The 24199-nt window shown below is 45.0% G+C and overlaps 1 long non-coding RNA gene across 9 annotated transcripts in view; it reads right to left on the minus strand.

The window, feature by feature from the left end:
* LOC137541048 (uncharacterized) overlaps positions 1 to 24199 on the minus strand; it is a 617426-nt gene that overhangs the window by 125835 nt on the left and 467392 nt on the right. The window contains exon 9 of one of the 9 annotated variants that reach the window (XR_011025070.1): positions 5960 to 6206. The exons of the other annotated variants lie outside the window; for them this stretch is intronic. This is a non-coding gene — a long non-coding RNA (uncharacterized lncRNA). The remainder of the gene's footprint in view (positions 1 to 5959; positions 6207 to 24199) is intronic. 9 annotated transcript variants of the gene reach the window in all.

The following is a 24199-nucleotide window of genomic DNA, read 5'->3' on the forward strand; positions in this document are numbered from 1 at the left end:
GTGATACGTTTAGGCGTGATAAGTTTAGGCGTGATAAGTTTAGGCATGATAAGTTTAGGCATGATAACTATAGCACCAAATGGGTTAGCACCGCAGTGCACAGCTGATCAAAAGTTTTGCGTTAGCAAAGTCTGGTGCGCGAAACGTCGCATAGAGTTTAATGGCGCTGCTTTGCGCGCGGGACTTTGCGTTCTAAACTTATCTAAACTTATCATGCCTAAACTTATCATGCCTAAACTTATCATGCCTAAACTGAGTTTAGGCATGATAAAATGGTTATCACGCCTAAAGTCTTTAACTGGGTTATCACCGCTTTGTGAATCGAGCCCAAGATGTTTAACTCTTTCAGGTAGAGAGAAAGAAAAAGGAACACAGCCTTAATAGTTTGTGTGCTTGGCACTGTACATACACGTCTATCTCATCATGTCACATGTCACCTCGGTTGTCCTTTAACCTTCCTGGCGGTAAGCCCGAGCTGAGCTCGGGCTATGCCGCCGGAAGGCACCGCTCAGGCCCCGCTGGGCCGATTTGCATAATTTTTTTGCTACACGCAGCTAGCACTTTGCTAGCTGCGTGTGCAATGCGATCGCTGCCGCTACCCGCCGATCCGCCGCTATTCGTCGCGCCGCGGCTGCCCCTCCCCCCCCCCAGACCCCGTGCGCTGCCTGGCCAATCAGTGCCAGGCAGCGATGTGGGGTGGATAGGAGTCCCCTTTGACGTTACGACGGTGATGAAGTAACGACGGCGACGTCAAAGGGGACCTCAATGAGGTCAATATGGCCTTTACGTTCGAAATAGGTCCCGAAAAGATTGCTTTCCTCGACCTGGAGCTGCGGGTTTGCAGTTCCCGCCTAGTGGCAAGGGGGCACCACAAACCCACGGCCACCAATTAACTACTACGAAGGGATAGCTTTCACCCAGACCATGCTTTGAAATCCTTGCTGCCCCCATCCCCACTGGTGGCGTTTAGCCGCGCACCCACAATTGGAGACCACGTCACCAGAAATGAGCGCACACCTAGTCCCACGAAAAATTAGTTACAAAGATGTCGGTCAATTCCTCCACTTAAAGAGAATCTGTACTCTAATATTCTTACAATATAAAGCATACCATTCTATTCCTTATTTTCTCCTGTGCCCCTCTGTGCTGTTTCTGCCACTCCCTGCTGCAATCCTGGCTTGTAATTAACAGTTTTAGGCAGTGTTTACAAACAAATGACATGGCTTCTAACCAGAGTATGATATGCTGATAACAGCTTACTGTGTGAGTCATGCAGAGCTTGGAGGGGGTGTGTAAAGCTTCTGCCAATGACAAGCAGTGCTGCACATTCCACACATTCCAGCCTTAGCCCGACAGACACCACAGAAGAAAGGAGATAAGATTTATTACAGAGACAGTGCAAGTAGGAAAGGCTGCAGTAAGACAGACCACATTAGAACAGTAATAGGAAATTATAGGACAGAAGAAATAAGGCACAAAATTTTGTTACAGTCTCTTTAAGGAGAAACAACTCAGAATTAGAGGATTTTGTAGCTCAAGGAACTGCTTTGAAGGAGCGGCTTCGTGGTAGAGGGTATCCCGAGAGTGAACTTGATAACGCTTTCCATGAGGCCCTACAAAAAAATCGGGACGATCTCTTATTTAAAGATCTCAACTCTAAACGTGATGACAAAATTGCCTTTACGTTTAATTATACTCAAATGGCTAACACTGTTAGAAACGTTATTAAAAAGAATTGGTCTATATTAGTCAAAGATCCCACTTTGAAATCCTTGCTGCCCCCATCCCCACTGGTGGCGTTTAGCCGCGCACCCACAATTGGAGACCACGTCACCAGAAATGAGCGCACACCTAGTCCCACGAAAAATTGGTTACAAAGATGTCGGCCGAAGGGCAACCACAGATGTCAATTTTGCTCCCACTGCAAATTTATGCGGACCGGCACGTTTTATCGTGTTGGTGCTCTGCAGTGGACAGTGCGTGATTTAATAACTTGTAACACTAAATTTGAGTATATGCTCTGTGGTGCCCTTGCGGCCGGTTCTACATTGGCAAAACTACTCGCCCTCTACCTCTAAAAGAGAGAATACAGGAAAACTGGCGTTCTATTGAAAATGGTAAATGCGCCACAAGGATGATAGAGCACGTCCGACAAGCGCATGAAAGCAACCCAGATGTGTTAAAATTTTGTGGGTTAGCACAAGTTATGATCCCCAAACGGGGAGGAGACCGCTCTTGACTTTTACTGAGAAAAGAGTCGCTCCTGATCATCAAAAGCTAAGCCCTTGGTCCATTAGGCTTCAATGATCATAATGACTTAGCATGTTTTCTGGATCCATAGCTGCAGCTTTTATTGCATTTGAGATTTTTTACAGGCTTAAATATGTAAGTTTTTCACTAATTGAATTAATATATAAAAAAACAATTTTGTATTGCAATTTTATGCAAACAGGTTGGCAATGAGGATTGATGACTCCTACAATATCTGCCTCTATTGTCCCCCAGCTTTTCCTTCCCCTCGCTTTTTTAACGTTTTTATGCAATCCTTATGTCCACATGCACGTTTGAGTCACTGTACCTCACAGCTAATTTCAAACGGGCCCCTTTTTGCGATCATTTGCAATTAGGAGCAATGTACTCCTTTAAGATGGTGAATACGCCTCTTTCTAGATTGCAGGCGTACATAGTTACGCATCCGCGTGCGTCCCCCAATGGTACGCATGGTCTATGCTGACGCGTAACTTATTACGCATACGGGAACACGACTCCTTTTTGGACGCGTGAACGTCTGGTTGACGCTTACATCTTTACGCATGCGGCCGGAAATGTGTACATCATTGCGTACCCGCCCCCAATTGATGACACAGGAAATAAAAACCTGTGTATTTTTGTGTAATGGCGTGGATCAGCCTCGGAAGAAGCACGTTTTTGCCCTGCACCCACCACCGCCACCCTCTGATATGGTAGGACATCCTCCTCATGCAATTGTTTGAATGCACAAGATGTCTGCACATGAGGATGATGATTTTTTGTACCTACCTCTTTGAATGCAACAATCTTTTATACAAATGGTGATCTTATTCACATTGAAAACACCATTAAAACAGAGTTAACTGCAGTTCCTGATTCAACAGTTTTTTTCTTTCTGATGCTGATCCTTTATGTATAATCTCGCACATTTATCATGAGCACGCAGTATCTGTTATATTGTCAAGGTGGCTTTTGAATATCTGTCAATCCTCACTCCCAGTGGTACGGCTACAGATCCCGGAGTGCCGGCAATCCTTTGCTTCTAGAACTGATATTGGAATATACATTTTATTCTATACTTAAATACACTAGGATTATTAGGCAACATAATGACAATTCACATATATGTTAACATTTTATATCCCCCCCCCCCCTTTCGGCAAATATGCATTAGTATTGGTATTTAAAGGGACCGCAATCTTTGCGTAGCTCATAACCCAACATCATGCAAAAGTTCTCTTTCTGGAAATAAAGTTACAGGCACAGTTCCACAAAGTCCACAGAGACAAGATTATCCAGTTTTTGCTTTTTAAAGTCCAAACTACTACTACTTTAGGGGCGTTGCGACATGGCTGCGGCCGCACTCGAATGTGACTCCATAGGGCGGCCGCCTCAGCCAGTGCACGAGAGCAGCTGACTGGTGGTGAATTCATCACCTTCAGCGGCTCATATGAAAGAGACCTCACTCTTAATGGCAGGAGGAAGTTTAGGATGCTGGTGATGGTGGGCCATGGGCGGTAAAAAGTACAAATCTGTCCCTGTGGACACATCTTCTCTGCCCCCCACCACACTGTATCATAACTAACAGAAGAGGAATGCTGGGAAGCACTGGTGTGGAGGTGAACTGAAATTAAAGCAGAACTGAAATGACAAAAAAAAAACAAAAACAGAGTTTCCCTTACCTGGAGCTTCTGCCAGCTCCATGCAGCCTTCCCGTCCCGGTCTTGTCCTCCACGATCCTCCGTTCTCTCGCTGCCAGCTACTTCTGGGATTTGTAAGTCGACGGCAAGCCATGCGTATCTTTCTTGCCCGCAATAGTGTCCTGCGCTAATAGTGCAAAACGATATTGTGTAGAAAGATACGCGTGGCCCAGGGTGCGCAGGCGCAGTTGCCAAATCGACGGAACCAAAAGTAGCTGACGGCGGGAGAATGGAGGATCATGGAGGACCGGCACAAGACAGGAAGGCTGCACGGGGCTGGCAGAAGCCCCAGGTAAGTAAAACTCTGGTTTTTTTTAGTCATTTCAGTTCCACTTTAAAGGTAATCAAAAATGTATTTATTTACTTTTCAGCTTACAGAAAATGACATAAAGCTAAGTACAGACATGTGATAACTGTCACCCATCGGGTATCAGGAAACTATCCCTCGAGCAACAATTTGGGGGCCAATGCAGTACAGAAGCAATGCTAGCCTGAAGCTTAGCAATGCGCTCTGTTGCTGTGGAGGGACAACTATCAATGCACAATATAGCAGATTATAATTCAAATAACAAACACTAGGTTCCTGCGCTCTGGATCACCTGTAAAAAATGAATTAAATGTGCTCTCAGCTGCTACCCTGGACTGTGGTTCCCCAACCACACAAATGATAAAATCTAGTTACAATAAAGTGCAGGGTGCGCTTTAAGGACTCGTGAGGCCTTGTAAAAATAGATAGCAAGATTACTGTGCAAGATATTTAATAATACATCTGTTGTTTAAAACAAGTACAGAATCAATATAAGATCAATAAGCAGGATCCTGCTCACACCACGTCATTCACACATACATACACAACTCAGCACGTCAAAAAGCTAGTTCCATGGATTGAGGGAACTCTCCTCCGTGACTTATAAGAAGTGATATGATACAACTGTCAACTTCAGCCCTTGAAAACAGCTGCATGCGTCAATGATGGTCATAAGAGCATAGGTGAATTAAAAAGTTCATAGATGAATTAAAAAGTTCCAGTCCTATGGATTAAATCTGTGTTTAGATCGTATTACTGATTATACCAGCTTCGCTTAGTGTTCAGTCTATAGGCTTACCCCCTCCGTAGTTGGCAGCAGGGGACCTTTGAAACGTAGTTCCTTGCGGTGTCACCCGCTATGCAGAGGATGATGTAGCAGTCTATATGTCCAGGCCCGCTCGATCTCGGGTGCCCCGGCCGGCGGCAGGCCGAGAGAGTCTGTGCGCTGCAGTAAACTTGTGTTCAATGCGCTGGGACAGGATGTCCCGGTCCTGGAACGCAACAACTTCCGCGTTCCGCGTACAGCGTGAGGGTAAAGGAAATCCAGCCCCCGGATGTGTTCAGCGGTGACGTCAATATAGCAGATTACTTTTGGTTGGTGGGGAGTGAGAAAACATTGCGATCTGTCCTGCTTGAGCGTCGGGAGTCGTTAAGGATCTAACATGGGGGAACCTCCTGATGCCCAAGCAGGAATCGATCGGTGGTTACTGTACACACAAAACAATTGTTGTTTGATGTGATTGTAATCGACAACTATCGCATGTGTACAGGCTTTATATCCACATGAAAATATTGCTCTTGTATGAAAAATGTAATATTTTGTAAAACAACGTTATATCAAACAGCAAAGGATCGGTAGAAGTTTTAAATCCAGCAGTAGTGTCATCATATGTTCTGTGCAGGTGTGCTGCTGTGGGGGAGCGTAGGAGGGTATTGGACAGTAATTTACTGTCAGTTAAATTGCTGGTTCTGAGAACATACTGGCCTCAGCAGCAGCCTCTGCTAGTTAGGTCAGTGAAATACTGGCTGCCTGGATGACAATTCTAGCTAAAGTGAGTCAGCCATATCATAATAACAGCATGCAGCAAGCTAAAGAGTGTTCAGTCTGACAATGAAGCATAAAATTAAACTCCGATTGTGTGTGAGTCATTATGTAAGATTTGTTAACACTCAAACCTCAGTTAAAGTGCTTCTCATTTACCATCATTAGGTTTATGTGCACCGAATATAGATTTTTAAGGTAACGTTGCCCTAGAGTCACTTCTTCCCAACAGCCAATCTTCCTCAGTCACCAAGACTAACTCCTCTCTCGTACCACATTCTTCTCCTTTCGCTCTTTTCTGTGACATCTCGCTGGCCTCCCTTTCTTGCTGCTGGCCCCATCTTGTCCTTTTACTGACACCTTCAGCATTCTCCAAATACCGTATTTTTCGAAATATAAGATGCACCTAGATTTAGAGGGGAAAAAAATCAGGGAGAGAAAAAAAAAACTGGAGTGTCTATAGTGCAGGGATTTCTTATAGAACTTGCCCCTCCCACCACCCCAAACTGTCTCTAAGCTACTCTGTCTAAGCTACACTCACCAGCTACACTAAACTAACTCCTGCTGCACCCCACCAATTAAGCTACAGACTACGTTACACTAACCCCTGCTTCACCCACCAGCTAAGCTACACTACACTACACTAACTCCTGCTGCACCCACCAGCTAAGATATGCAGCACTACACCTATCCCTGCTTCACCCACCAGCTAAGCTACACTACACTAACCCCTGCTGCACCCACCAGCTAAGCTACGCAGCACTACACTACCCACTGCAGACTTCACTACACTAGTCCATGCTGCTCTACCAGCTAAGTTTGCTACCTTACAGACTACACTACACTGCACTGCCACTACTCACCTGATCCAGGCGCTGTGCTCCTCTCCCCCTCACTCCAGCCGCTGTACATGCGCTTCTTTAATTCTGTAGCTGCTGATCTACACTGCAGCTACTCGCCGCCATCACAGCTATACAGCTCTGGGTTCTACAGTCCTCATAGCCTCAGTAATTCCAGCAATTCCTAGAGATGGCCCGAACCTCCGATTTTTGGTTCACGAACCGGGTTCGCAAACTTCCTGCGAAAATTCGGTTCGCGCAAACTTTCGCGAACCGCAATAGACTTCAATGGGGAGGCGAACTTTGAAAAATATAAAAAATTATGCTGGCCACAAAAGTGATGGAAAAGATGTTTCAAGGGGTCTAACACCTGGAGGGGGGCATGGCGGAGTGGGATACACGCCAAAAGTCCCCGGGAAAAATCAGGATTGGACGCAAAGCAAAGTGTTAAGGGCAGAAATCACATTGAATGCTAAATTGCAGGCCTAAAGCGCTCTAAAGAGAATCTGTACTGTAAAATTCTTACAATAAAAAGCATACCATTCTATTCTTTATGTTCTCCTGGGCCCCTCTGTGCTGTTTCTGCCTCTCCCTGCTGCAATCCTGGCTTGTAATTGCCTTTTTTTGCAGTGTTTACAAACAAAAGGCATAGCAATTTGATACGCTGAGAGTAGCTTAGTGTGTGAGTCATACAGAGTGTGCAGGGGGCCTGAAGAGGGTGTGTATAGCTTCTACCAATGACAAGCAGTGCAGCACATTCCACACATTCCAGCCTCAGCCAACAGAAGAGAAAAGATTAGATCATATAACAGAGATAACACAGCCACTGTGCAAATAGGAAAGGCTGCAGTAAGACAGAGCACATTAGAACAGCTATAGGAACATATAGGATAGAAGAAATAAGGCTCAACATTTTTTTCTTTAAAACATCTTGCATGTGTATACATCAATCAGGGAGTGTAATTAGAGTACTGCTCCACACTGACACACCAAACTCACTGTGTAACACACCGCAAACAGCTGTTTGTGTAGTGACGGCCGTGCTGGACTGGTGTGCACCATGGCCAGAGTGCAGGCGATAGCGGTTTCCAAGCCCATATGGTAATTAGGCATAGGTAGGTGTCCCAGTAGTTAGCTAGGCATCGGTAGGTGTTCCCGTATAGGTAGGTGGGTGCCCCAGTAGTTAGATAGGCATAGGTAGGTGTTCCCGTATAGGTAGGTGGGTGCACCAGTAGTTAGCTAGGCATAGGTAGGTGTCCCAGTAGTTAGCTAGGCATAGGTAGGTGTTCCCATATAGGTAGGTAGGTGCCTCAGTAGTTAGCTAGGCATAGGTAGGTGTTCCCGTATAGGTAGGTGGGTGCCTCAGTAGTTAGCTAGGCCTAGGTAGGTGTCCCAGTATAGATAGTTAGACAGGGCCTGGCACAGTATAGTGATTACCAAGGTCCAGCTGCAACAGATAGGGCTGTATAATGCAGTGTCAGTGGGCAACACAACAAAAAAAAATAGATCACAAGAACAAGATTAGCTCTCAAAAGAGCTGTTGTGGGGTGCTATTTTAGCAATAAGAATCAGCAAGGAGAACAAGAAGCCTACAAAACCCTAAATAATCTTTCCCTATCAGAGTCAGCCAGCAGCTGTCCCTTCTCTCACTACTGCAGGCACACGAGTGAGTCCAAAGCCTGACGCTACCTGCCTTTTATAAGGGGGGGGGGGAGTGGCTCCAGGAGAGAGTGTAGCCTGATTGGCTACAATGTGCCTGCTGACTGTGATGTAGAGCAGTGTTTCTCAACATTTTATTGGTATGTACCCCTTTTAACACCCTGTACTCACCAAGTACCCCCTAGCATAGTCAATATTATCACAAGTACCCCTTGGCAAATATATATTTAATTGTAGTACATGATAATTGGTTCTAAATAATTTCCGAGCATTTACTATTGCTTTTAATTAGCTAAAACACTAATTTGGTGTTGTTTAAATAAGATTTATCATTTTCTAAAACTCTAAATTTGTTATTCTTGGTTAAGTATATCAAGCCCGAGTACCCCCTGGAACCATCAGAAGTACCCCCTGGGGTACGCGTACCACACGTTGAGAAACTAGGATGTAGAGGGTCAAAGTTGACCCTAATGGTGCATTATGGGGGCGAACCGAACTTCTGCAAAAGTTTGCGGTTCTCCGCAAATGCGAACCACCAGAAGTTCACCGGGAACCAATCTCCGGCAAACCGTTCAGGCCATCTCTAATGGTTACCTGGCATGTGCACCACACATCCTGTTTGACCCCAGCGCACGTAAGTCGTACTCCCCTCATCCTAGTCCATATCTAAAGCTAGCCAAACATTATACAATTCTCAGTCCAATACGACATTCAAATATTGAATTGGCCAAAAATGTGTTTACCATTTGTGCACATCAATGCCAAAAATGTCCCCTGTGGGTGACATTCAGTTGAGGATAGCTGTTCTTTGGCCAACGTTTTAAGCAATATTGATATCAAAAAGCTTTGTTGTACTCCTGCAATCCTGATTTTCCTATTGAAAGGTCATGGTTATTTTGCTGGAGAGTTGGTGCTGTATAGGAAAGACAGCTGTTCCTGGCTGCACATGCCTTTACTAAATGAAAGTACACCTTGGCTTGCATTAGATACGTTTTTTAAATATGGTAAGATCTTAGCAGATAACGTGCATTCAGATTTACTAATGCTGCCCATACATGGCATAGACTTGATCTCTCAAACAATATCTCCCTGATGGAAATGTTAATTGTTTGCTAGGCCAAGTATGCATGTAAGTAAGAAGTAGTCCAAAGTTGAAAAGATAAAGTTAATTTTGTTACATAAAAATACTTCTCGAGCCTACATGATTTTACACAGAACAATTTGCCAAGCACCTTCATTCAGCAGGATCTGCCCCATTTCCCTCTAAAGAGAGCATTCTTTCTCCATACATTTGTTATGGGTGCCCACATGTTTTGGCTCGACATACTGCCAAAGTTACTTTTCTGGAAATATCTCTTCTTCTTCCCTCTCTGTACTCTACTGTATTGAAGAATGGACCGACACCATCTGTAGTTATATGCATCTTAAATACATGACGAGTGTCTGGAGTGCTAACAGACAAATTGAGGCACATCATGTTGCAAGCTCTCTGTACTCCATTCTAACACTAACCCCCCCACTCCGGTCCTAAGCTTCCCCTCTTGACTCTTACTAGCCACCCCTGCTCTCCACTCCTAACCCTAACCTTACCATCACCATTACAGCTAATTAGTTTGAGCACCGGATACGGATTAAGACCCTACAGGGCCCCAGGAAGACAATATGTGCCCCCTCATTTTCCACTATTGGTTGAAAGGGTGTTAAGGCCTGTCGGAATATCTGTCTGTCAAGCAATGGGAGACCACAATTCAATTCTGCAGGAGAGGCAGTTTTTTTATCTGTAGCCCACACTGGTGTTGTAAGACAATTGTGTTGGACTCCCAAGATACCAGAATTAAGCATCTGGGTTACCCAAATACCCAAATGCATAAATTGAGAAGTCATGGTCCCCTAGATATTAGAATTAAGTAGCCATGTACCTCACAATGTAATACATAGGCACATGCTTCCAGATAAAAGAATCAAATATGTCCATGTCTGCAGATAAAAGAATCAAGTAGTCACTTTTCCCCAATAAAAATATTAAAGAGACACTGAAGCGGAAAAAAAAATATGATATAATGAATTGGTTGTGTACTATGAATAATTACTAGATTAGCAGCAAAGAAAATATTCTCATATTTTTATTTTCAGGTATATAGTGTTTTTTCTAACATTGCATCATTCTATAATATGTGCAGATTACACAACACTCAACATTCAAAAGGATTCTTTCAGAGCAGTCTGTGAACTAATGACCTCTCCTCTGGCAGAGAAAAAGTAAATAGTTCAATAACAGTTGAGATAATAAAAGTCAGAAAACAGCTCTCTCCACAACGACTTTGAAAGTCGTAGAGCTTAATGGCTTTTTTGCATAGAGATAACAACTGGAGTTTCTTAACTCTTCCTGTACTGGAAACAATTAGACTGATGTATCTGATCTTAATGTTTTATTTCTTAGCTGTACTACACATACAAATCATAATATCATCATTTTTTTTCCGCTTCAGTGTCTCTTTAAGTAGTCACAAGCATCCGGATAAAACAATTAATCACTTCAGCCCACAGGGGTTTTCACCTCTAGGACAGAAGCAATTTTCCCCTGTCAGCGCTCCTTCCATTCATTCACCAATAACTTTATTACTACGTATCACAACAAAACCATCTTGTTTTTTCTCCACCAATTAGGCTTTCTGTAGGTGATACATTTTTTTATTCTAAATGCAGCTGGGGTACACAAAATTAGATACTTATCTTAAGCGAGGGAAGCCTCAGGATCCTAATGAGGCTTCCATCGCTACTCCGTGGTCCCCCGTCGCTGAGCACGGCCCCCCACTTCCTGGTTGAAGTCCACACAATAGCCGACTGAGCCCTCCTGTGCATTGGCAGTAGCACAGAGCCGCAGGCTCCATGCTACTGTGCATGGGCGGGCTCGCGCAGCCATTGCGCGCACTTTAATCAGGAAGAGGAGCTGCGTGGCCCCGGTTGTGAAGGGGGGTCTCGCTCAGCAACCGGGGGCTTGATAGAACGGACAAAAACCCTCATTAGGATCCTGAGGCTTTCCTCTGTTAGTGGTAAGTGATAGATTTTGAACCCAAGCTTCAGCTCGGGGTTCACTTTTTCCACTTCACCCCCCAAGGGGTTTTTACTGGACCAGAGCAATTTTCACCTGTCAGCGCACCTCCCTTTTATTCGCCAATAACATATCACAACAAAATGATCTGACCTTAGGTTTTTTTCAATTAAAGCATATAATAGCGCTCACTATGGATGGCTACCTAATGACAGCCTATTAGTAATCAACACTGCACAAATAAGTCAAAGGCAGTCAGCAAGATCTAAGACTATTCAGACACCCAGTTCGTTTAGGTGGAGCGCTCCCTGCTCTCTGTGGAGAGCCAAATGCGAAATAGTAAATAATGTGGGGTCAGCGCTCAGGATACAGTCTCTGTAGCAAGGTCTTGCAATACAAAACACAGTCTCTGTTACGAGTTCTTGCAGCACAAAACACATGTAGGGGGGAGTATGCCAGGCGCCACTCCCCCTCAAGCTGAATAAACTCACCAGATCCAATGGCCAGAATGGGCCCGCAATCGCTTTAGGAGTATAGGCCACCCCTCAGCCAGTCCTGCCGATCTCAGCTGGGCACTTGTACTCCTAGGCCAGCAGGAGGTCTACCCAATATGAATGGCACTCCAGTACTTTAGTCCTGTTTTAAACAGAGGAGAAACTCAGACGAGTTTCTCCTCTGTTTAAAACAGGACTAAAGTACTGGAGTGCCATTCATACTCCTAAAGCGATTGCGGGCCCATTCTGGCCATTGGATCTGGTGAGTTTATTCAGCTTGAGGGGGAGTGGCGCCTGGCATACTCCCCCCTACATGTGTTTTGTGCTGCAAGAACTCGTAACAGAGACTGTGTTTTGTATTGCAAGACCTTGCTACAGAGACTGTATCCTGAGCGCTGACCCCACATTATTTACTATTTCTTAGGTTTTTTTCGACACCAATTAGGCTTTCTTTGGACAATATACTGTATTTTGCTAAGAGTTATTTTATTCTAAATACATTTTAATGGGTAATAATATGAAAAAATGGGAAAAAATTATTTCTGATTTCTCAGTTTTCAGCCATTATAGTTTTAAAATAAAACATGCTATCATAATTAAAACCCATTTGCCCATTTGTCACAGTTATTACACTATTTAAATTATGTTCCTATCACAACGTCAGCGACAATATATTATTAGGCAATATAAGTGTAATTGTCATACTTTTTTTTGTTTATTTGTTTTTTTGTATCAGGTCCATAATAACGATAATATGTAGTAAAATAAGAGGAATATACCATCAAAAATACATATAAAAAATATGAGACTCTAAGGCAACTATTTATGTTTTGTTTTGTTTTTTTTAAATTTAATTAGATTTTTTTTTGGGGGGGGGGGAGTGGAAGGGATTAATTTTATAAATTTTTAATTGTTCATGTAAGGTGTATGTGAAAGGTTACTTTTGACCACTAAATGGGCTGCAAACACTATACTCCCCTTTACTTTTTTTAAAACATTTTTGACCTTCATACTACTTCCTGTTTTATGAATGGACATGGCCCCTGATTGTGCTTGTGATTCCCATCAATAGAACGAGAATCACAGCTCAATTGCCCCAAAGACGACGCATGCAGCGTGTTTGCAATTGATCGAAATCGCAAACGCCGCAGTGTATATATATCCATACGGATAAATTAGTAGCAGCGCTTTGCGGGTATCAGAATCACCAGCAAAGCTGGTTGTGGGTCAAGTGCGGGTATCAGATTAATCAACAAAGCTGGTTGTGGGTCAGGTGCAGGTATCAGAATCATCAACAAAGCTGGTTGTGGGTCAGGTGCGGGTATCAGATTAATCAACAAACTGGTTGTGGGTCAGGTGCAGGTACCAGATTCACCAACAAAGCTGGATGTGGGTCAGGTGCAGGTATCAGATTCACCAACAAAGCTGGTTGTGGGCCAGGTGCAGGTATCAGATTCACCAACAACGCTGGCTGTGGGTCCGGTGCAGGTATCAGATTCACCAACAAAGCTGGTTGCGGGTCAGGTGCAGGTATCAGATTCACCAACAAAGCTGGTTGCGGGCCAGGTGCAGGTATCAGATTCACCAACAACGCTGGCTGTGGGTCCGGTGCAGGTATCAGATTCACCAACAAAGCTGGTTGCGGGTCAGGTACAGGTATCAGATTCACCAACAAAGCTGGTTGTGGGTCAGGTGAAGCGGTATCAGATTAACCAATAAAGCTGGTTGTGGATCAGGTGCAGGCTGTGAGTCTTAAAACCTAGACTTGCACAGGCCTCTAGTTCACACTCCTTTCCACCTCCCCCCAACTGGGGGACTTAAAATAAATAAGTGTGGCCACAAAAAAGAAAAGCATGTGATAAAATCAAATGAGTGATTGCATCTCACTTTTGCTAATATTGCGTGGCGGCATTCCCAATTTTTCTTTATGGCTTACCTATTAATCTACCAAAAGCCAGCCATAGTACAGTTGCAGCAGTGCACAGCATGTGAGGTGCAGGGAATCATGGTACATGATTGCAGCGTGAATGCTACTATAAGGAGACCTTGCACTAGCGATTTGCCAATCACGGTGGAATCCTCAGTGGTGTTACATAGCCCTTATACAGGCATAATAACCAGCATAATGCAGCTCACAGACTGCACACTATAATGCGTAGAGTGAACAGTTAGTGACATGACTATGTACTCTTCAAAATTCTGAAAAAGATGCCAGGCTATATAAATACAAACCAATAAGGTAATAATTACCTTGTTGTGAAGTACGTAAGCATATTCACTTTTTCACTCCACTTTAGAATTAACAAAATGCCCAACAACAAGAATACCATTTTGCTGCAACATTAATATGTAATACAGCTTCTACCAGAAGGGGTCAGCATTGGATAAACTTAATGTTCTGCAACTGTGCAACACAATGTGTGTCATTTCAGCCAGTTTGGCTCAACTGTAGCCAGAGTTATGTGGAAGCTGCCATATGTATTTACTTTTAAGCAATACCTGTCCTGATGATAATCAGCCTCTAATATGTTTAGCCATAGGCCTTGAATAAACACATGGAAATCAGGTGTTTCTGACTTAAATTCTGACTGGGTTAGCCGTATGCTTGTTTCAGGTGTGATTCATAGATGCTATTGCAGCCAAAGATATCAGCAGGATAGCCAGGCAACTTGTTTTGTTTAAAGGATATAAATATGGCAGCATCCATATCACTCTCAGTTGAGATGTTTTTTAAGGATAAGCACACTAGCTAGGTGTGTTACACTTATTGATATGTGCATTTACCCCTTACCACTTAGCATTCACCACTTAACTGAAAAACACACCTGCAAGGCAGAAGTGTGACTGGGTGGTACATTGGTGAACTTTAGGTGGACTTTTGTTTTAAAATGGCGTAATTTCAAAAAACAAACTTTTTTTTTCCACTTTCACTTTATCCAATGTCTTATGAGCATTCTTATTTGTGACTGTTGTGTCATGTTGACAATAGCCTGGCTGACAATGATGTGTGCAGCTCTCTCCGGAACATCTTTCTTGCTACCACATGGAGCGCATTCCTCAGGTTATAGGGACACAAGCTGGTTTACTGGGGTCTTAGTACATACTGACCCTAGTCCAGACCCGGGACAAGGTCCTCCAGCACCCAAGGCTGAGATACCAAAGTGGGCCTCCATCCCTTCCACCCCAGCCGTCACACACTGGTTGCTATTAGAGAAAGAGGGGCCCCCAACCCCCTACCTTTCCAATTGCAAACAAAGCTCCTGCATTTCCTGAGCACTTGCGCCTCAATACAAAGTATAGGGAAATCGCGATTTCCCCAGCGTCTTTAAGAATAAATGCACTGTATTTATTCTTTTTTTTTTGTTTAAATAATTAAGTTTTTATTGAAGAAAACTCAACAGTACAGGTCCTTCTAAAAAAAATTAGCATATTGTGATAAAGTTCATTATTTTCTGTAATGTACCGATTAACATTAGACTAACTTTCATATATTTTAGATTTATTACACACAACTGAAGTAGTTCAAGCCTTTTATTGTTTTAATATTGATGATTTTAGTATACAGCTCATGAAAACCCAAAATTCCTATCTCAAAAAATTAGCATATCATGAAAAGGTTCTCTAAACGAGCTATTAACCTATTAACCTAATCATCTGAATCAACTAATTAACTCTAAACACCTGCAAAAGATTCCTGAGGCTTTTAAAAACTCCCAGCCTGGTTAATTACTCAAAACCGCAATCATGGGTAAGACTGCCAACCTGACTGCTGTCCAGAAGGCCATCATTGACACCCTCAAGCAAGAGGGTAAGACACAGAAAGAAATTTCTGAACGAATAGGCTGTTCCCAGGCACCTCAATGGGAAGTCTGTGGGAAGGAAAAAGTGTGGCAGAAAACGCTGCACAACGAGAAGAGGTGACCGGACCATGAGGAAGATTGTGGAGAAGGACCGATTCCAGACCTTGGGGGACTTGCGGAAGCAGTGGACTGAGTCTGGAGTAGAAACATCTAGAGCCACTGTGTACAGGCCTGTGCAGGAAATGGGCTACAGGTGCCGCATTCCCCAGGTCAAGCCACTTTTGAACCAGAAACAGCGGCAGAAGCGCCTGACCTGGGCTACAGAGAAGCAGCACTGGACTGTTGCTCAGTGGTTCAAAGTACTTTTTTCGGGTGAAAGCAACTTTTGCATGTCATTCGGAAATCAAGGTGCCAGAGTCTGGAGGAAGACTGGGGAGAGGGAAATGCCAAAATGCCTGAAGTCCAGTGTCAAGTACCCACAGTCAGTGATGGTCTGGGGTGCCATGTCAGCTGCTGGTGTTGGTCCACTGTGTTTTATCAAGGGCAGGGGCAATGCAGCTAGTGTAACGATCCGCTCGGCTGCCTGCGCAGGCAGGCAGCCTTTTGATCATTATTCAGGTCTGCATGCTGCAGGACTCTGGAAAGAAGACCTTCTGTCAGTTTTGCAGCTTGTGCTTGCTGAGGAATTTGCATACGTTGTCATGCAAATTGCCTGGCCACATTCATTGGAGGCGTGTACTATAAGTACTATGTGTGTCCCACAATGCTTCGCTGCTCATAGAGGTTTGTTCCTGCTGGACTCACCTGGAGTGTCAGCCACTGCTATCTTAGTATAGTTAATTCTTGGGGAGTGCTCCTTGCATTCCTAGTTAGTGCAGTCAGTTTGTGTATAATTTGTACTGCCTATTCTGTCCTGTCTTGTCTGTCGCGATTGCGCTGTCACCAGCGGCGGTTGATAGCGAATCGCTCTGTCTTGTTTGGATCGCACTAGCCTCTAGCGGTAGTGGCTGTGGATCCTTCTGATCTAGTTCCTGGAGTGTAAGCTGGAGCAGCGGTTGCTACCAGCTACCTCATCTGATCTGTCTTGTTTAGATTGCACTAGCCGCTAGCGTTAGCGGCTGTGGATCTTTCTGATCTGTGTTCCTGCTTGGATCACACTTGCTCTGGCGGAAGAGCGGTGGATCCTTTCTGCCTAGTTCCTGTTTCTCGTTTGTCTGTCTTGTCTGATACGGGCGCTTGCTGTAGGCTCGATGAGGTAACCGTTAAGCAAGCGTTCACGTTCTTTGTTTCGTGTTTGTCTGTTGATGGTTAGTTAGGCGTGCTTGTCTCTATTGTGCTTATCACGTGGAGACCGCGCATAACCGCGTGCACTGTTGCGAATGAGTGCGGTGTTCGCGGTTAGCTAGCGTTTATTATTTTCCGTATCTTCTCATTGTATGATTTGCTGTGCCTTTGCTATCCTCGTATTCTGTTCTGATCTGCCTTGTGTCACTTCTGGCAATCGCCGTTCTTGGCGGTTGCGTTTCTGTTTCGCACCTGCTGTTGTGTGTGCGCGGTCGCGGGGTGGCGACTAGATTGGCGCACACACATACAACCTGTCCCTTTGCTCGTTCTCATTCGCAATCGCTTATCTTGCGATTGCGTTCTGCGCTTCGTGCAATTTCTGTCTGGCATTTGTGGAGGTGCAGGGGATTGGTTCCTCTGCGCTCCCCAGCGCCCTCTGCCGACAGGAATTTCCCTCTACTGGTGCTTGCACCAAAAGCTGGGTTCTAGTATCTTGACACGCTTGTGGAGGACCTCCGCAGTGTCAGCGCACATCTTTGTGCGCTGAACACGGAGATATCCCACAATCGTTACAGCTAGCTATCAGGAGATTTTGGAGCACTTCATGCTTCCATCTGCTGAAAAGCTTTATGGAGATGATTTCATTTTTCAGCACGACCTGGCACCTGCTCACAGTGCCAAAACCACTGGTAAATGGTTTACTGACCATGTTATTACTGTGCTCAATTGGCCTGCCAACTCTCCTGACCTGAACCCCATAGAGAATCTGTGGGATATTGTGAAGAGAAAGTTGAGAGATGCAAGACCCAACACTGTGGATGAGCTTAAGGCCGCTATCGAAGCATCCTGGGTCTCCATAACACCTGAGCAGTGCCACAGGCTGATTGCCTCCATGCCACGCCGCATTGAAGCAGTCATTTCTGCAAAAGGATTCCCCAACAAGTATTGAGTGTATAACGGAACATAATTATTTGAAGGTTGACTTTATTTGTTTTAAAAACACTTTTCTTTTATTGGTCGGATGAAATATGCTCATTTTTTGAGATAGGAATTTTGGGTTTTCATGAGCTGTATGCCAAAATCATCAATATTAAAACAATAAAAGGCTTGAACTACTTCAGTTGTGTGTAATGAATCTAAAATATATGAAAGTCTAATGTTTATCAGTACATTAAAGAAAATAATGAACTTTATCACAATATGCTAATTTTTTTTAGAAGGACCTGTATACATACTGCAATCGAATGCAAAGCATAAAAACGTGAACAGGGTGAATATAGGCATCCCGCATATCATATTTAACATGCGCTACCGATAACAAATTTGAAAAGGGTATACACACGCTAGAGTTAGATTGGGTTACATTTGGATTCTTTAAACTGGTTAGCTGGAGGAGCAGGTTATATCAAGACAGCAACATCCTAACTTGCTTGACGTGGCTGGCCCACCACGGGAAATAGGGGAAGTATATGTGACACCGCAGGGGAAGGCTCCAGGTGGTCCACATATGGAAGAGAAAGGAAGAACAAAGAGGAGATAGAAGGAAGAGAGATAGGTAACCCCATGTCATATGGATTCCATAATCTGTTTATATGTGTCCGAGAGTTGGAAATCAGACCAGACCGACCAGGTCAGAGTGTATTGCTCTGATCTTTCATGTGATAATAAGATGAGATGTTCCATTTGTTCAGTGAGTTCAGTTCTTTTGAACCAAGATCTAATTGAGGGCATATTGGGTGTAGGGTTGCAACGGTATGAAATTCCACGGTGTGATAACCGTCAAAAAAAATACCACGGTATGACGGTATTACGGTATACGGTATTAAACAATTATTTGGATCTGGGCCCCATCCCCTTACATTAAATAATGTGCCCCCACCTGCCAGTAAGAGGTGGCTGCAGCATAGGTAGCCAGGGATAGGTGTAGCCAGTGGTAGGTAGCCACAGCACAGGTAGCCAGGGATAGGTGTAGCCAGTGGTAGGTGGCCACAGCATAGATAGCCATTGGTAGGTGGCCGCAGCACAGGTAGCCAGGGATAGGTGTAGCCAGTGGTAGGTGGCCGCAGTGTAGTAGGTAGCCAGGGATAGGTGTAGCTAATGGTAGGTGGCCGCAGCATGGGTAGCCAGGGATAGGTGTAGTCAGTGGTAGGTAGCCGCAGCACAGGTAGCCAGGGCCTGGTGTAGCCAGTGGTAGGTGGCCGCAGCATAGGTAGCCTGTGGTAGGTGGCCGCAGCATAGGTAGCCAGGGATAGGTGTAGCCAGTGGTAGGTGGCGCAGCATAGGTGGCCAGGGATAGGTGTAGCCAGTGGTAGGTGGCGCAGCATAGGTAGCAAGGGATAGGTGTAGCCAGTGGTAGGTGGCGCAGCATAGGTAGCCAGGGATAGGTGTAGCCAGTGGTAGGTGGCGCAGCATAGGTAGCCAGGGATAGGTGTAGCCAGTGGTAGGTGGCGCAGCATAGGTAGCCAGGGATAGGTGTAGCTAGTGGTAGGTGGCGCAGCATAGGTAGCCAGGGATAGGTGTAGCCAGTGGTAGGTGGCGCAGCATGGGTAGCGAGGGATAGGTGTAGCTAGTGGTAGGTGGCGCAGCATAGGTAGCCAGGGATAGGTGTAGCCAGTGGTAGGTGGCGCAGCATAGGTAGCCAGGGATAGGTGTAGCCAGTGGTAGGTGGCGCAGCATAGGTAGCCAGGGATAGGTGTAGCTAGTGGTAGGTGGCGCAGCATAGGTAGCCAGGGATAGGTGTAGCCAGTGGTAGGTGGCGCAGCATAGGTAGCCAGGGATAGGTGTAGCCAGTGGTAGGTGGCGCAGTATGGGTAGCCAGGGATAGGTGTAGCCAGTGGTAGGTGGCGCAGCATAGGTAGCCAGGGATAGGTGTAGCCAGTGGTAGGTGGCGCAGCATGGGTAGCCAGGGATAGGTGTAGCTAGTGGTAGGTGGCGCAGCATAGGTAGCCTGTGGTAGGTGGCCGCAGCATAGGTAGCCAGGGATAGGTGTAGCCAGTGGTAGGTGGCGCAGCATAGGTAGCCAGGGATAGGTGTAGCCAGTGGTAGGTGGCGCAGCATAGGTAGCCAGGCATAGGTGTAGCTAGTGGTAGGTGGCCGCAGCATAGGGATACGTGTAGCTAGAATTAGGTGGAGAGCAAGAGGGAGGGAGAGGGGAGTCAGGGGACAAATACTCACTTGTCAGCAGCAGCAGTCCTCAGTCAGTGCTTCATTCACTTAGAGTGCAGAGACGCTGGGCGGGAACGAGCGTCATTGATGACGCCAGCACAGGACTACTCAGGAGAAGTGCTCTGCATAGGGCGCCGCTGGTGGGAGCCTGGGAGGAAGTCTCTGCGTTCCAGCAGCCGCGTCCTCACTGGACGCGCGTCATATCCGGCGCCTGAGAGCCGACTCGCTGAGTGGTAACGGGCGGCGACAGGTGGCAAATGCGGAAGCGGAAAAAACGGTATTTTGACAATGTGCATGGTATGATAACCATGCACATTGAAACCGCGATATATCGCGATACCGGTATATCGCGACAACCCTAATTGGGTGACTTCCAGTAGAGGGGCATCATTGCTCTAGCTGCATTAATGAGATGGATCATTATTGATTTTTGATATGCTTTTATGGGTTCGAATGTGCTGTGTAGGAGCATACATGCAGGGTTGAAGGGGATCTTGTCACTGGAAATACGTTCCATCAATCGGTGAGCTTCGGTCCAGAAAGGGGCCATGACCAAAATATGTGGAGAATATCCCCCTCATCAGCTCCACATCGCCAACAAGAATCAGGAGTTGCAGGGAAAATTTTGTGAAGAATTTGTGGAGTTTTATACCAACGAGATATTATTTTAAAGCCGAATTCTTGTGTGTTTACATTAAGAGAGCCTTTATGCTTTAAGGTAAAAATTTTCTACCATTGTTCCTCTTCAAGGGTCTGACCGAGGTCTCTTTCCCATGACTCCTGATATCCAATTTTTCCTGGGATTAATGATGCAATGAGGATCTTATATATTGAAGATATCAGATGTCTATGTGGTGCCGAACTTAAAATTAAGTTTTCAAAGGCAATGACCAGTTTCCTTTTTTAAAAAGAGAGTGTAGAAAGTGCCAGATTTTAAAAATATTGCCAGTTCGAGAGGGAGGGCTGATCTCCCATCATGGACATTTCTCGATGGGTCTTGATTCTGCCTGCAGACAAGAAGTCCCTGACTCTAGGGATTTCACGGGCATCCCACAAGGCCAAGAGGGGGATATCTGTAGCTGGCTAGAAGGCCGGATTATCCTTTAAGGGGGAGAGAGGGCCAGGTAGTTTAGTAAGGCGGGCGTATCTTCTAGGATTTGACAGTGGCCTCCATCAGAGGATTCTGCCAATTTAATTGGATATTGGGGGGGGGGGGGTCTCCACCCAACCCAGGGCTGCTGACGAGAAACCAGCTGTTTCCTGCTCAACCCAGGGTTTGGGGTTATCCCTCACTGCCCATGTTGGGATGCTAGGTGGTATTTCTGAAGGTCTGGTAGACCCACTCCCCCCAAGTCTTTTGGAATAGAAAGTGTAGTTTTTTTGATGTGTGGGGGGGGGGGGGGGGATTTATTCCCCCATATATATTTGTTGATCTTGCTTTGTAGGTTTCTTAAAAAGGTAGGGGGGAGGTCAATAGGGATGCGTTGACTAATGTATAGAATACGGGGGATTAGATTTGTTTTGATAGAGGACATTCTCCCAAACCAGGACAGATGGGTTTGCGTACCCCATCTAAGAAGATCAGCTTTCAATGATGACCCCAACTTGTCAAAATTGGCCGTAAATAGATTTTTTAAATCAGCCGTAATATTGATTCTTAGATATCTAAGTTGGTTAGGGGACCATTGGAAGGGCAGGTTGGTTTTACAGACATAGCATCCAAGCTAGCATCCAAGGAGATGTTTAGGGCTTGAGGTTTTTGAAGGTTTATTTTTAGATTGGATAGTAGACCGAATTCTGTAATTTTGCGTATTAAGTTGGGGATGGAGATCAAGGGGTTCTGAAGGAAAAAGAGTAGATCGTCTGCAAAGGCCGCTACAAGGTAGTTATGTGGGCCGACTGGGATGCCATGAATGTTCAGATCAGAGCGTACTGCGTTCAGGAAAGGTTCCAGGGTAAGTATGTAGATTAGGGGAGATAGAGGACACCCCTCCTAGTCCCATTTGTTATACGAAATGCGTCCGAGAGAGTGCCGTTGACCCTTACTCGACCAGATGGATTGGTGTAAAGTAGCCCTATAAGATTACACATTGTTTCTCCGATTCCTAGGCATGACAGGACCGCGCAGGTATAATCCCATGCGACCCTGTCAAATGCCTTTTTGGCGTCGGTAAAGAGCAAAAATGCTTTCAATCCCTACGTTTCGTGTATGACATGATGTTGATTGTCCTCATTACATTGTCTTTGGCTTCATGGCCTGGGACAAAACCTGCTTGATCAGGGTCGATGTGACTGGGAACAAATGGGACTAGGCGATTGGCTAGGATTTTAGCCAAAATCTTGGCATCAAGGTTCAGAGGTGAGATGGGTCTGTAGTTGGGACAATGTTGGGGGTCCTTTTCCGGCTTTGGGATCACGACTATGTGCGCTTCTAATAGCTGAGAAGAGGGTGTGGTATTAGTAGTAACTGAGTTAAAGGCTACTATAAAAGCTGGAGCAAGTACTCCCGCAAAGCATTTACAATATTGGCTCGTGAGCCCATTAGGTCCTGGACTCCTGGGGCCGGTTTCATGGACTTGACTACAGCAAAGAACTAATCCTCAGTGAGGGGAGATTCCAAGTCCTCCGTCTCTGCCTGTTCCAAAGAGAAGCTGGTCACATGACGAGAAAGGAAGCTTGAGATGGCGGAGGCCATGGCTGTCAGAGATACATTTGAGGAGCATTGGTCCCTTAGGTTATATAGGGAAGCGTAATACTGTTTAAATTCTTCCGCTATTTCTTCAGATTTGAAAACTTTTAGTTGTTATTTATTAATTATGCACGAAATATTTGAGTGAGAGGTTCTCTTTCTTAAAGCACGGGCGAGGTATTTACCACTTTTGTTCCTGTGCTCATAAAAGATTTTTTTGATAGACATTATGTCCGAGTACAGAAGTTTATCTAGTGAGCTCCTGGATTTATTGAGCTCATCCAATGTGGAGGACGCTAAGGATTGTTTATGGACTCGTTCAAGTCTGTTTATATCAGCCAGTAATTTAAGAGCCATCTCGTCCCTCTCCTTTTTGAGTCTGGAGCCCATCCTAATGAAGTGACCTAGAATAACAGCTTTATGAGCCTCCCAAGTAGTGAGTTTTGGGGTTATGGGGTCGGTATTTAGTGAGAAGTAATCATCCAAGGCCTCCAAAATCTTTCGCCTCCTGCCTTCATCTGCAATAAGATTTGGATTTAGTCTCCAGCACCAAGTTTTGTAGGAGGGATCAGGAGTCATGAGATTGAGAAAAACTGGGGAATGGTCTGAGATAGCTCTGGCCCCAATCTGAACACTTGCTACAAGTGATAAATCTCTTTGAGGTACAAAAAAGTAGTCTATCCTAGAATACTTGTTGTGTATAGGGGAAAAAAAGGTAAAATCCTTCTCTAATGGGTGGGATAGTCTCCAGGGGTCCATAAAGGACAAATTCTGCAATTGGGATTTGATGTGACGTAGGGCAGCATATGACAAGGAGGTCGAGCCATTGGAGCAATCCTGAATGGGGTTAAGAGGTACATTGAAATCCCCTCCCAGATTGAGTAGGCTGCTGGTAAAGTCAGCTAATTTGTTCAGGGTGGAAGCCAAAAAAGGAGGGTTGTTGTTTATTCAGGAAACATATATATTTGCCATGGTAACCAACTTGTTGGCAATTTTCCCCCTAACAAATAAGTAGCGGCCATCTGGGTCCTGGATCATCTCCAATGTGAATGGTATGTCGTGACGCACAAAAATAGAGACACCTTTAGTTTTAGAAGTTGGTGATGTAGCATGAAAGGCAAGAGGGAAGCATGAGTTAAATCTGCTAGGAATGTGGTTGGAGCAAAAATGGGTCTCTTGCAAATAGGGTATTTGAACTTTTTCTCGATGAAGGAAATCAAAGATTATAGATCTTTTCTCTGGCGTGTTTAGATTGAAGGAGACCAGTCTCCAAGTAGCTTTGTCTGAATGCATTATGAGTTTGCTTATCAAACAACATACTGTGTAGAAGAAAACAGGAGCATACTTCCTGTGAGAGCGTGATTGGACTGTGCAGTGCAGGAGACGGAGACCAGCAGCGGCACGCAGAGCTATCCAT

This window comes from Hyperolius riggenbachi, chromosome 12 (genome assembly GCF_040937935.1).
Source record: "Hyperolius riggenbachi isolate aHypRig1 chromosome 12, aHypRig1.pri, whole genome shotgun sequence".
Classification (NCBI taxonomy): domain Eukaryota; kingdom Metazoa; phylum Chordata; class Amphibia; order Anura; family Hyperoliidae; genus Hyperolius; species Hyperolius riggenbachi.